This window comes from Pholcus phalangioides, unplaced genomic scaffold (genome assembly GCF_987345545.1).
Source record: "Pholcus phalangioides strain wild (caught in Gottingen) unplaced genomic scaffold, Ppha-v1.0 ptg000007l_1, whole genome shotgun sequence".
Taxonomy (NCBI): Eukaryota; Metazoa; Arthropoda; class Arachnida; order Araneae; family Pholcidae; genus Pholcus; species Pholcus phalangioides.
The window spans coordinates 18,060,671-18,072,683 of record NW_028301600.1 but is presented as its reverse complement, the minus strand read 5'-3'; the positions used below and the strand labels follow the sequence as shown (position 1 = coordinate 18,072,683).

Below are 12,013 nucleotides of genomic sequence, written 5' to 3'. Positions count from 1 at the left end.
TCATGTTTGAAAATTTATAGCCAAACATATAAAAAAATGTATCTTTTTTTTCCTTCTCACTATGGGTTTACAGTACCATTATGGTACTTGGCTTTGATGTCACAAAATTTAACTTGTCTTATGAGTTCAATCTAGGTCCTTTAAGAAAGTTGCATTTCCTAATGTCAGTGCAAATGAAAATCATGTCAAATGCTTTGAAAGTTTTGATAACACCTTGGTTTGTTGAAAGAAATAAGTTGTTTGTGTTTGGATGTAAAAAAAACAACTTTCATCCTTGTGTTGAGATTGAGAGTTGCAGACCAGGTGCATTGTCATCAAACCATCACGTTGAACAGATTTTATTTTCAAGACTAGGAATAACAAATTTTAGGTATAAAATTGTGACAACCTCTAACGAGTAACATACCATACCAGTTTCGTAGTCTATAAAAATCTGTAGTTTCTCATTACATATCTTCTAATCAAATAAAACAATTCTTGATCATCACTTAATAATCTCTACTATCTTGGCAATAACCCTCTGATTATATGCTACTTTACTACACACCAACTCCAGTCATATATTGCCATATGGCAATTTCCAAATAGTGGAGTTTTGGTGGGAAATAAAGGTGCCATCTATTGGTGGTCGCCCCAGGCTCGATGGGTAAAGAACTTTTTCTGATGTTCTTTTGGCTGGATTCAAACCCATGTACCTTGATGGCAATCTTTATGGCAGATGAGCATCTTACCACTCGGGCATTGATTATATGCTGGAATTCCAGAAATGTGTTCATTTTTTATAGAAAATTGTCCAAGTCGGGGGTATTACTTGTATCCATATATCCCCACTGCTTCACATATCTTTAACCTAAGTGGTCAAACTTTTTGTTTTACTATGATGCATACACACTGTGTTGCAAAATCGTGGCATATGGGACTAATCCAATTGCACAGATACAAATAAGTGGGGGAATTCTGCTCGTATACAAATTGTGGAAGTCTGTGTCTGTAGAAGTCACTAAATCCCCACAACTCTCATATAAAAAAAAATTGTCCATGGCCCTCTTTTGAAATGTTAGAATTGGCTTATACAGATCCCCCCCCCCTCCGTACAAGGTTCTTTTCTCTTAATTATTATTTTTTAACTTGCAGAGTCATTGTATACTCTATTTCACATCAGGGCAATCTAATTTCATCTCTGTTTTGGACTAACTAGTATTTGGGCCATAATATTAGTCAATGCTCAAAGTTCCCAGACTTCAGACATTGGTATAACATATATACAGGGTGAAAAATGAAGTCTGCTGTAGCTAAAATTACTGCCACTGTGATGGTCGAGTAGTCAGTGACAGACTTGCATTGCGAGGATCCAGGTTTGAACCCCAAAGTCGCCACAGTGGTGGTTGGCAGAAGTTGGTTTTCTGTGGTTCCCAACTTCTAGGCACAAATGTGAGCCGATCTTCCCATTAAAAAGTCTTGCTACAGAGAGCAACAGGCATACAAAATGGCGCAAATATTCAATCATTACACACAATCATTTACTTCACTTCTGAAATATAGATGGCAGCACTGAAAAAACAACACTAGATATGTACTTCCGGCACAACTCACTAGGTGGTAATTGCCTGTGGTGATAGACCTGAGTTGTGCTCAGATGGAAGGAAAGACAAAGCTCAAATAACTCGTGAACCATTGATTACAGAAACATACTTTTAATAAGAAAAAATATCCAAATAACATGCCAATTTTAGATGTCTTTGCTTTTGCTGAAAGCTGCATGGTACATGTGCTGAGTTACAAGTTTTTTTTACAAGATCCCTCCATCTCCTAACTTCCAAGTACAAAGTTGTTGGCGTGTCTCTCGAACCTAAAAAAAATTACATGCTTTTGAGTGCAATGTGAGCCGTGCTATTTTAATTCAAAAATCGCTGAAAACGAGGGAAAGAACAGTATATATTTTGAGGGGAAACGTGGGGCACTAGCCCAGGTCGATAAGATACTCGCCTGAAGTACCAAAGGATGTTTAGAGGTGTCACGAGTTTGATACCCGGTTCGTCCTTGTCAGAAACTTTCCTGACAAGGGTACAACAGAAATGGCTATATGATCACAGAGAAAGATTGCTACCGCAGAGAGTCTCCCATCAAGGGGTTAGCGCACCAACCTCTTGACCAGTATAAAAAAAGCAAGGCTGCCGTTCTGATTCGGCAATAAATTGTAGGTCCAGGTCTAATTAGCCCTCGTGTGCAGAAATGACCGTGGCGCGACAAAAATGATCAAATGAGGGGGGAAAAGTGAGAAAATTCGAAAGATTCTTTAAAGCTTACTTATACTTACTGAAACGGCGACCCATACATGGGACTACATAGTGTCCCACAGTCGACTTATGGTTCTCAAAATGGGATAGCAAGAAAACTGACAAGAATGCAAAGTCAGTAATTTTAGTATATCATGTTGCGAGGAGTTGTAAAGTTATTAAAATAAAAACTTTTTATATGGACACCCTGTGACCAAAAACCCAATCAGAAAGTTGTTGGCCTGTTTGTCCTGATGGCAACTAAATTCCACTTTTCTAATATCGCAAAATTCGCAGAGATATCTGAATTCAAAAATCGGAGAAAAGTTGCGAGAGAAGCGTCTGCTAGTTTTTGTTGTTTATTTTGATTTTTGAATTCAAATATCTTAGCGAATATCGAACTTAGAACCGTGAAAATTGTTTTTGTTGTCATCAGGAGAATCAGGGCAGTGCAACTTTCCAATTGTGTTTTTGACCACGGGGTGTCCATATAAAAAATTTATTTTTTTGAAATTTTAATAATTATACGATCCCTTGCAACATGAATGATATAGAAAAAATTTCTGACTTCGCACATTTATATTCCGCAAAAATGACTAATATCTGTCACCGTTTTCTTGCTATCCCATTATGAAAACCGTCAGTCGACTGTGGGACACTGTAGATAAGTGGATTTTTCTTTTGGGCTCGATAGAGACAGCGCAACAATTTTCTAATTTGAAGTTTTAGTCGTTATAGGTCCTGCACGCCGCGCGCACACATACACATATAACTGTTGTTTACTTCATAGTAATATACAAGCTGTCCCACCTCAAGCCGAGATTATAGTTATTTTGCAGGAAAAAACGTAAACCCCCGAGAAAATTCTGCTTACGCCTATGACATAGTATAGAATACTGTATATTCATAGCTAATATGTAATAATTGGATAAATTTACGTGACAGGAATAATTGCAAATATAAAAAATGAAAAATTGTTATTTTAATAATAAATGTGAAATAAATTTTATTTAAATGTAATATTATGAGAAAGATCAATATATATTCTAACAAAAACCACAGTTATTTTTACATATCTATCAAAGCCATTACTACTTTTTACTGTTAGCAAAATGTTTCAAAAAACACAAATTATTCACACTGCCGTCACTTGGATTTGTGCGCAGTTCAGTAACGAAAAGACCTGCTGCAGAAAATTTCCTTTTTGCTTCAACAGAAGTTGGTGAAATAGTGATCAGTGCTTGTGAAGAAAATCATTTATCATAGATATACGTTTCATTTGATTACATCTAAATAATGAGCAAAGATGAGAAACTACGTATACACGAAAGTTCTTTAAACAGTGTTTCCAATAGTATTCGATTTCGTCCCTTGAGAGATGATGAAAATGGGCCGGGGTGAGGTAGAAGCCACAGATATAATATGGGATCTTCTGGAATGTCTAAAACAAGGGGGAGCGGATGAGAAAAATATTATCTGAGAAGGAGGGGGTGCAGTGAGACAAATACGTTTGGAAAACTCGGAGAAAAAATCATCTTCGTTCAAAATCTTTTTATTGACAATGATATGGTTCATTTCAGTTTTATTTTTTGTTGATATACTTTTATGGCGTGAGAATTTTTTTTTCATCGATATTTGCTGGGAGTATAGTATAGTACTTCGGTTATCCGAGAAACGAATTTACCGCGGGTACCATACAAAATTTCAAAACTTCACGAAAGTAAGAGAGCCGAAAAAGAAATAAAAATTGTGATTGTTCAACATTATATATATTGACAGAAAATTCGTGGTTATCGGTTATTTATAAAAAAAAAAAAGCCTCTTCCATTGGCTCTGATTTTATACATGTATATAATCGAGGTTCTATTCTACCCATGACTTCCACAAGGGTGGGGCTGACAGGGTTTTAACCCTGAGCCCCGTATTTTTTTATCATGCTATAAATTCATTATAGAAGAGTGAGGGAAAAGTGTGGCTAGGAGCACGCCAAAGATCCTAGCCTAGAGGGCTCCCTGCACCAGGATATGGGGGGCTTACAATTAATAATCAGAGCCCGGGTTTTATCTGGTTTGACAGGAGACTGGAGCCATGATTGTACTTATGACTTAAAAAAGTTTTCAAATGCCAGCGACATGCTAGAAATGCCCCTAAAATAATAAAAAAAATGAAATAAAATAAACCCGTAACTTACCACGATTAAATTATGTCAAGGATAATCCGATCATCTGCTTCCTTGGTAAAAGTTGAAAGCGTGTGACTATTAAGTCTTGTCTTGCTGTCCAAAAATTGTGGCGTGTCTTTCACAAGGAAAAAAAACCCCGATATTTGTGTCTTTCCTCAACTATATTTCTACCTCTTTAGTATTGGCGCTGTCAGAAATCTACAGGTGAATTTTTCATGCATTCAAATACAGATGTTTGTCTGCCCAACTCTTTTATGAATAGTGTACGTAGAGTAAGTTATCAGTCGATCTACCCATCTTTCTCTGATCCTTTCAGCCATCCGTCGTTTTTTTCCCCGTACTTTTCTATAAAAACCCTGTCTAGGTGCCATAGAAATGTAACACTACCTGGAGTAATACCCCGAAGGATACAACAATTATTAACGAGTAATATGAACGAGAAAAAAAAATGCAATCAATAAGCGTATCGCTGATATTCGAGCGAATGTAATCAAATCAATAGTTGTTTTTTTCAAGTTTTTAAAAAAATATATTTTATTAAACTTTCATAGTGTAATCCCGGCCTCAGTCGCTGGAAGTTAACAAAAGTCGAAAGCAACATGTCTCTTGTGTATATTGATAAAGCCTAAATAGGAGATATATAGCTCTTCTCTGTGTCCATCTTTTATTAGAAGTACCACAGAATGATGTTTACAAGCAGCATGTGCTATGATGATAGTATAAGCTTGTATTACACTATAAAAGTTTGAGAAAAGTTTTTTTTTTATAAAAATTGAAAAATGCAATCAATAAGCGTATCTGGTAACCAATAAGCTTATTGGTTGCATTTTTGAAGTTTTATAAAATAATGTTGATCATTGACAAATGCAACCAATAAGCTGATCAGTTGCATTTGCTCGAATGTAACAGATAAACTTATCGGTCGAATTTTGCTCTAGTCAGCATGTTATGCGTTAGGGTGTGCTTATAGTGCACGCGCGTTTCCGGACCAGGTAGTGGTTTATTCGCGTCGGGAGGGTGCACATAGTGCAAGTCGGTTTTCGGCTGTTGTACTTTATACTGTATATTTTTTCCACTCGTTAAACCGGCGGGAGGGAAAAAAGCGAAAAAAAAAATGCTGACATAGAGAAAAAAAAAGCAGTTTCGATTTGGCTTTTACACTGTGGGCTTTGTATTCCCTTTCATCTTCAAAAGCATATTCATTGTTTATTCGGGTGCGTTCCCAGCCACATGTAATGCATCAAGGATTAGTTTCTTCTGCAAATTATTTCATCAAATGTATTCATAGTTTGAACTTCTCTCACAACTGAAACATTTGTTCAAATTTTTTTTCAATTATTATTTTGGCAAAATAGGCCAAACGAGATGGCATAAAAAGTAGAAAAACAAATTGCCCACATGTCAAGTTTTATGAGCAATTTGTGTCTTCGAAAAGGAGTATGGTGATAACCAGGACCTGGATGTTGACGATATATTTGCATTTATATGCTTTTTTTCACCATTAGAGCTTTTTTTTTTTTAAGTTTTGGGGCCTTTTTTTGGCATTTTCACTTTTCAAGTTTTTTGAAAATGAAAAGATTGAGATAATTTTATGAATACTGATTGCATTGTGAGCACTTATGAAGAAAATATGCTCTAATATAGAAAATAAAATAAAAGATGTTTTTTGGTTTCCTAACCAATGGCACGCATACACAGGATTTCCTCGGGGCGGGGAGGGGGTTCATTTTTCGTTTTTCACTAGCCAAAACCCTATTCCCCCCCTCCTCCAGTACACCAGTCATAACCCCCTCTCCCCACATCTAGCAACAGGGCAGTCCGATCAGATTCTTCACGGGACTCTCTCAATACTGAATTTATTGTGAAAAAAAAAGAAAAAAAAAAAAAAGAAAAGATAAGATTCGTCTCAGGCCCCCCAGTCGGAGCCCTGTCAGATTCACCCTTGTGGGGGGCCATGTTTCCTAACCGATTCATGAATTATCACTCGTTCATTAGAAATATTGTTATTTTTGATGAAATCTAAACGAGAGAGAGAGGAAAAAAGGAACTTGAGAAAAAATTTACATATGATTTTCATGCTGTCAAAACTTTTTCTTCCGACATTCGAACATATTCAGTTTTTCAAGAGAACTTTGTTTTATTATTTTGATGACATTTTTTTTTTTAGTCATTTTTAAAGATTTTTAGAGCAGCCACATCCGGACCTTGGTTATAGCATAGTAAATTATTTTTGTCACTAACAATGAATGTAAGTAGTTTTCTGTTGAAAGAGAATAACTCTAATAGTGATCACAAATTTGATTTCACACCTTGTAAATTATTAATTTTAATTTTATAGTTTCACCTTGCCGGGGGTCAGCTGTTGGCCACTTCTGCCATAAAGTATGAAGAAGGGGGAAGAAAGAATAAATTTCGAATTTATTCTATCTCCCATCTACTCGTCGAAGCAAAGTAAACTCATCTCGGGAAGAGGTTCAGTTAAATAAATAATAATAATAAAGTGTGTTAATATGATCACTTTTTTTATTCGTTAATTAATATTTAAAATTAATAATCAATCTGTTGGATTGAATGGTTTATTTTTGAAATGTATGACAACCATATTTTTATGGGCATCTTTTTATCAGCCACCTCGTTGGGCATTTTGTCTGTTGTGGCGTTGTATTTGTATTTGTATTTGATGGATTTGGAGGATTGAAAATCCCTTCGGATCACAAAATAGATGCATGTCAACTGCAGGGTTGGTATAGTATTTACCTTTGATGGGCTTTTATCGCCTTTGGAAAACCAAATATAGGCCTAGTATAATTATTTTATAACTATCAAAAATATTTTGCTCAAATTCTCCTTAACAAAAAAAAAAACAAACACGTGGTTGAATATCGTCATCTTTTCTCCTAACTACTAACTGATGTTGAACGATTCTCTCAATATTTTTAAATTTTCCAAATCACTAATTTCAAATTTACCAGAGTACAAAGTTTGAGTTTTCAAAAGAAAATCGACAAATATCATTTCATTTTTAATCAATAAATCAGTATCTTCTATTGCTCACAATCTAGTTCAAATATTAGTTGGACACGAGCGGAATCTTTAACCGCTTAAATTTTCTGCTTCTCACAGCCGGTTCGCGCAAAACGGCGACACGCTATACAAATGAACATAGAGTTTCTCCATTCCGGATTGGTCCGATTGCCGGAATCGAAAACACCAAGAAATTTTTTCCGTTAGTCGTTCGAAACCTGAAAAAGTTGAAATTCAGGTTATTTTAACCATTCAGAGACGACGCGGGTTTCCAGAATCGGAAACACGCACTATGTACACACCCTTAGGGTACGAGCATAGGTGCACGCTGGTTTCCGATTCTGCGCCGTTACGGATTGTTTAAAAAAAACCGAAAAATTCAGGTTTCTAACCAATCAGCAACTTCGCCGACTTGCGGAATCGAAAACCAGCGTGCACCAAGATCGTACTCTTACTGGACACGAGTGCAGTAAATCACTGTTAGAGTTATTTAAGTAACTACGTAACTTTGTTATTAATATTGACATTTTTTGTAAGATGTTTAAATGGCCGAATCATGGGTAATTAAATCTTTAAAGACAAGATAATGTTTCGTGCGAAAGAATCCAACTTTTTTTTTGTATAAGAGAACGTCTTTCTTTCTTTTCCTTTCTATCTTTCTTCATTAGCCTTGAATTCGCACGGGTGGCTTTTGTTTTTCTTTCCTCAAGGACGTTGTAAACGAGGGGGCATTCATCTTTAATACTGAAAGATTTATAGCTTTAACATTTATCCACTCGACAAGTTAGATCGATCCACAGTTTCGATACTTGGATGATAGAGGTTTATGACCGGATATCTAAGGTAAAAACAAAATTATTTAGAAATAGTTAAAGAATATAACATTGAACGAATTATTCAATTTCACGCTAAAAATCAAATTAATCGTGAACTAACTTGGTAATAATGTTTCTGTAAGTAATTTGATTTGACCGAGTCTTTCTTATTAGCTTTTGATTTTTTTTTTGAGCTGCATTTATTCAAAGAATTTTACAACTGAAATAAGTTTGTAATAATTGATGTCTCGAACTGGAAGGCGGTGTTGGAAATTCGTTTCGCTGTGGTGTGCTGAATAGAAATGAAATTCTAATACCCACCCTTTCTTGGAGTAAATGAGAGAATTAATAGATTATACGGAATGTAAGGCCCTTATATTTTCTTTTCAATAGCCATTTTGATATTTAGACGGTAAAACAGCATTCATACCTTATTCTATCGTTTATCGGGATTAGCTAATGCACTTCAATTTGTATTGACACTGGAACGTTTTTAACTTGTCTCGCGAAGAACATGTTCAAGTTTTAATAATGATTTTATTGGTTTTTATAAATGTGACATATCGCTATCAGCATATTGAGTGACATTAACTTCAAATGTTTTTTATCTAGTGATATGACACTTTCATAATATTTCTAACACGTGCATTTTTGTTATAATCGAAAACGACACTAGCTATATTTGTTGTTTTTAATATATACCAGGGGCTCTCTTAACTTTTTTCAGCCGTGACCCAAAATCAACAACAGCAAGATCAGTTTTACTACCCATATGACTGTTTGTTTTGCAAAATTAGTGAAACCAGTGACGCATTTATAACAGGACGGTAAGTGGATTTGTACGACTCAAGTATGGAGTCACTGCTAATCAATTTGGGCAGTGACCCACAGCTCAAGAACCCCTGGCTGTAAGTGGATTCGTACTGTTCATCTCGGAAGCCCCTGAGAATCAAGTTTGGGTTGTGACCCGTAGCTCGAAAACCCTTGGTTGAAAGTGGGTTCATTTGACCTTTCCCGAAAGCTCCTGTGAATCGAGTTTCGGTCAGAACCCATAGCTCAAGAGGTTAGTAGATTTGATCGACTCACATCTCGGAAGTCCCTGCGACGCAAGTCTCAGGTGCAACCCATGGGTTATAAGAACCCCTTAGTATAAATTGCACAACATCTATGTATGTATATAGTGTCGTTTTTGATGATAACAGAAATGCACATGCCAGAAACATGAACATCATATCATTTGGAGAAGCTATTTTGAGTTGTGACACTTCAGAAGCGAGGATACGATTGCATAACAACACGAACAGAAAAAAAAGTTAGAACCGTTTCTTCATCTGTAAGCATTGTTATTAAAAAAAACTATTTTAATGCAAAAGACTATATTATAGAATCTCGATAGACAAAGAAATATTTTGCCATCGCCATCCTAATAAGTTCAACCTTTTCTTTGGCTTAGTAAACCAAATACACCACGAATAACATGTAATCACGTTAGCATAATTCTTTTCGTTAGTTGCATAGTATGGTAACAATTCAGTAACAACGAGAAAAAATGTGGTTTCATATCCGGAATGAGCTTTTAATTGACATGCCTGCGTGCAGATTGCAGCTGGTGTCGATCACGAGCATCTCGATGCATCTCTATAGCATCGGATGCTATTGTAATAGATAATGCCGATATCATGTTTTAAATTGAGAAACGCTTGTCATTCCATGGCACTCATTCCATTATCATGCTACCGTGATGTTGATTAGATTTTTTTTTAATGTAATTTTTTAAGGTTTTAAAATCAAACGCCTGTAATTATTTTGGTATCGAAGTTAGCAAAATTACGTTGTAGGAAAATTATTTCATTTACTTGACGAGAAAAAGAAGAACTGATGGCATTGAACCGCGTATCTCCAACTATTAGAGATAACAACGAAAGTTTTGTCCTTCGCAGTTTTATGGACCAAAATAATCATGACCTTAACTCTGCTCACTCTTCTTAAGTCATTATACGTATGTTTTTTTTCCCCCTTCGAAGTCCTTGCTTATTCCCTCAGAGATGTCACGATTCGTTGTTGTTTATTGCTCGCTTGTGCACGTCTAATTGCTCCTTCGCTTCCGCATCATTACTTTAAGATATGCGAATATATTTATTCATTTTTCTACACATCTGCGTATATTCGAAACTCTTATTTCAGCCATATATATTATTCCAAGTGCATTTTTTCAATGTATCGTCAACATCAAAGGTTACTTGCTATGCGTTTCAATAATGTTTGAGTGCGTTCTGAGATTGACGCAATATTCCTCCTTTTTTTCCAATTTTTAAAAATACAAAAACAATGTCTTTCTTTGCCGATCTAAGATCTATCTTTGTTTTAATTCATCGTAATAGAATCTCATTAAAATCTTCTATTCATTGATAAGAGAGATTGTGATGATCGCATGTTGGATTATCGAGTTTTCTGACTTCAAGCGGGCAATTTATTTTTAAACTTTAAATTTAATTAGTTCGCAAATTTTTAAGACGAATATGTAATACGAATTTTTAAATTGACCTTACTGTAATTATTTTTTGGAGCGATCATTATGATATTGATTGGTTTGGCTAAAGCGTACTTTTTGTTATTTATGTGTGAATTGAAAAATTTCTGGTTTTGTACTTCAAGATTAATTTCGAGCGTTTTAAGGGTACGTTCACACTCATATACATAGGCGTATGCAGAATTTTCTTGAGGGGGGTTTCAGATTTTTTTTCCTTCGGGGGGGGGGGGGGGTTTACGCTTTTTCCTGCAAAATAACACTATAATCTTGGCTCGGTGGGGGGGGGGGGCTGCGTACGCCAATGCTCATATACAGTCACAGAACATGTGCTCTGCGACTTTTATTTATGCAGAGTCGTAAATCTAAGGGCACGTCCAAACTCATATACAAAGTTTCAGAACACGTGTTCCGCGACCATGTTCTGTGGCATTCGCAGAACAAATCGGGTGCTTCGTGACTTTAATTTATGCAAAGTCGTAAGTCTAAGGGTACGTCACACTCATATACAGTCAAACAAATTGGGTGATTTCTTGCGCGACTTTGTATATGAGTTTGGACGCGTATCCTTAGTGATTATCATTTGATGTGAATTTCCAATTCTTAGCATGAATTTCCTATGTTGAGCCTATGTATTAGCCTGAAGGCCTCTACACACTACTCTGACGTAATGTGGTCCACTTAGTTTTCGCCAATACGCATCCAGACGTGCATCAAAATTCAATTCCACTTCCCGTATTTTGTTGAGGAGTGGAAATACTCCTTCACTTCAAATTTTAGGTAATTTTTTTCAATAGTTGTTTCTCACTGATAAAAAAAATACCCCTCTTATTTACGAAAATACCCATTAAAATTTTGGAGAGGAGTAAATTTTTTCTTCGAAATTTTTTTTAATCTTCGGATGACACTGGTCCCACATACGTCAAAGTAGCGTGTAGCGGCCTTAAGAAGCTCCATAGGCTACCTTCTCAAAGTTATAATACAGAATTTCACATTGTGAAATAAAAAGTGTGAATGATAATTTTCTCTCTCTCTCTCTCTCTGCTCGCATCAAAAAAGTATAAGGAAGTATAAATCTTAAAAGAGAAATAAAAGACAAGGAAATAGAAATCAAAAGAACAAAATGCAAGCATCGGGGAACTTGAATAAGATTTCATAGCATCTATCGATGCTTAACCATTACAGTGGC

The 12,013-nt window shown here is 35.8% G+C and overlaps 1 protein-coding gene across 1 annotated transcript in view; it reads left to right on the top strand.

Annotated features, from left to right (window-relative positions):
- Positions 1 to 8,306: 8,306 nt before the first annotated feature.
- LOC149085010 (rho-related BTB domain-containing protein 1-like) overlaps positions 8,307 to 12,013 on the top strand; it is an 87,995-nt gene continuing 84,288 nt past the window's right edge. Inside the window, exon 1 of the mRNA XM_089232764.1 lies at positions 8,307 to 8,325. The gene's annotated coding sequence lies outside the window, so the exon portion shown is untranslated. The remainder of the gene's footprint in view (positions 8,326 to 12,013) is intronic.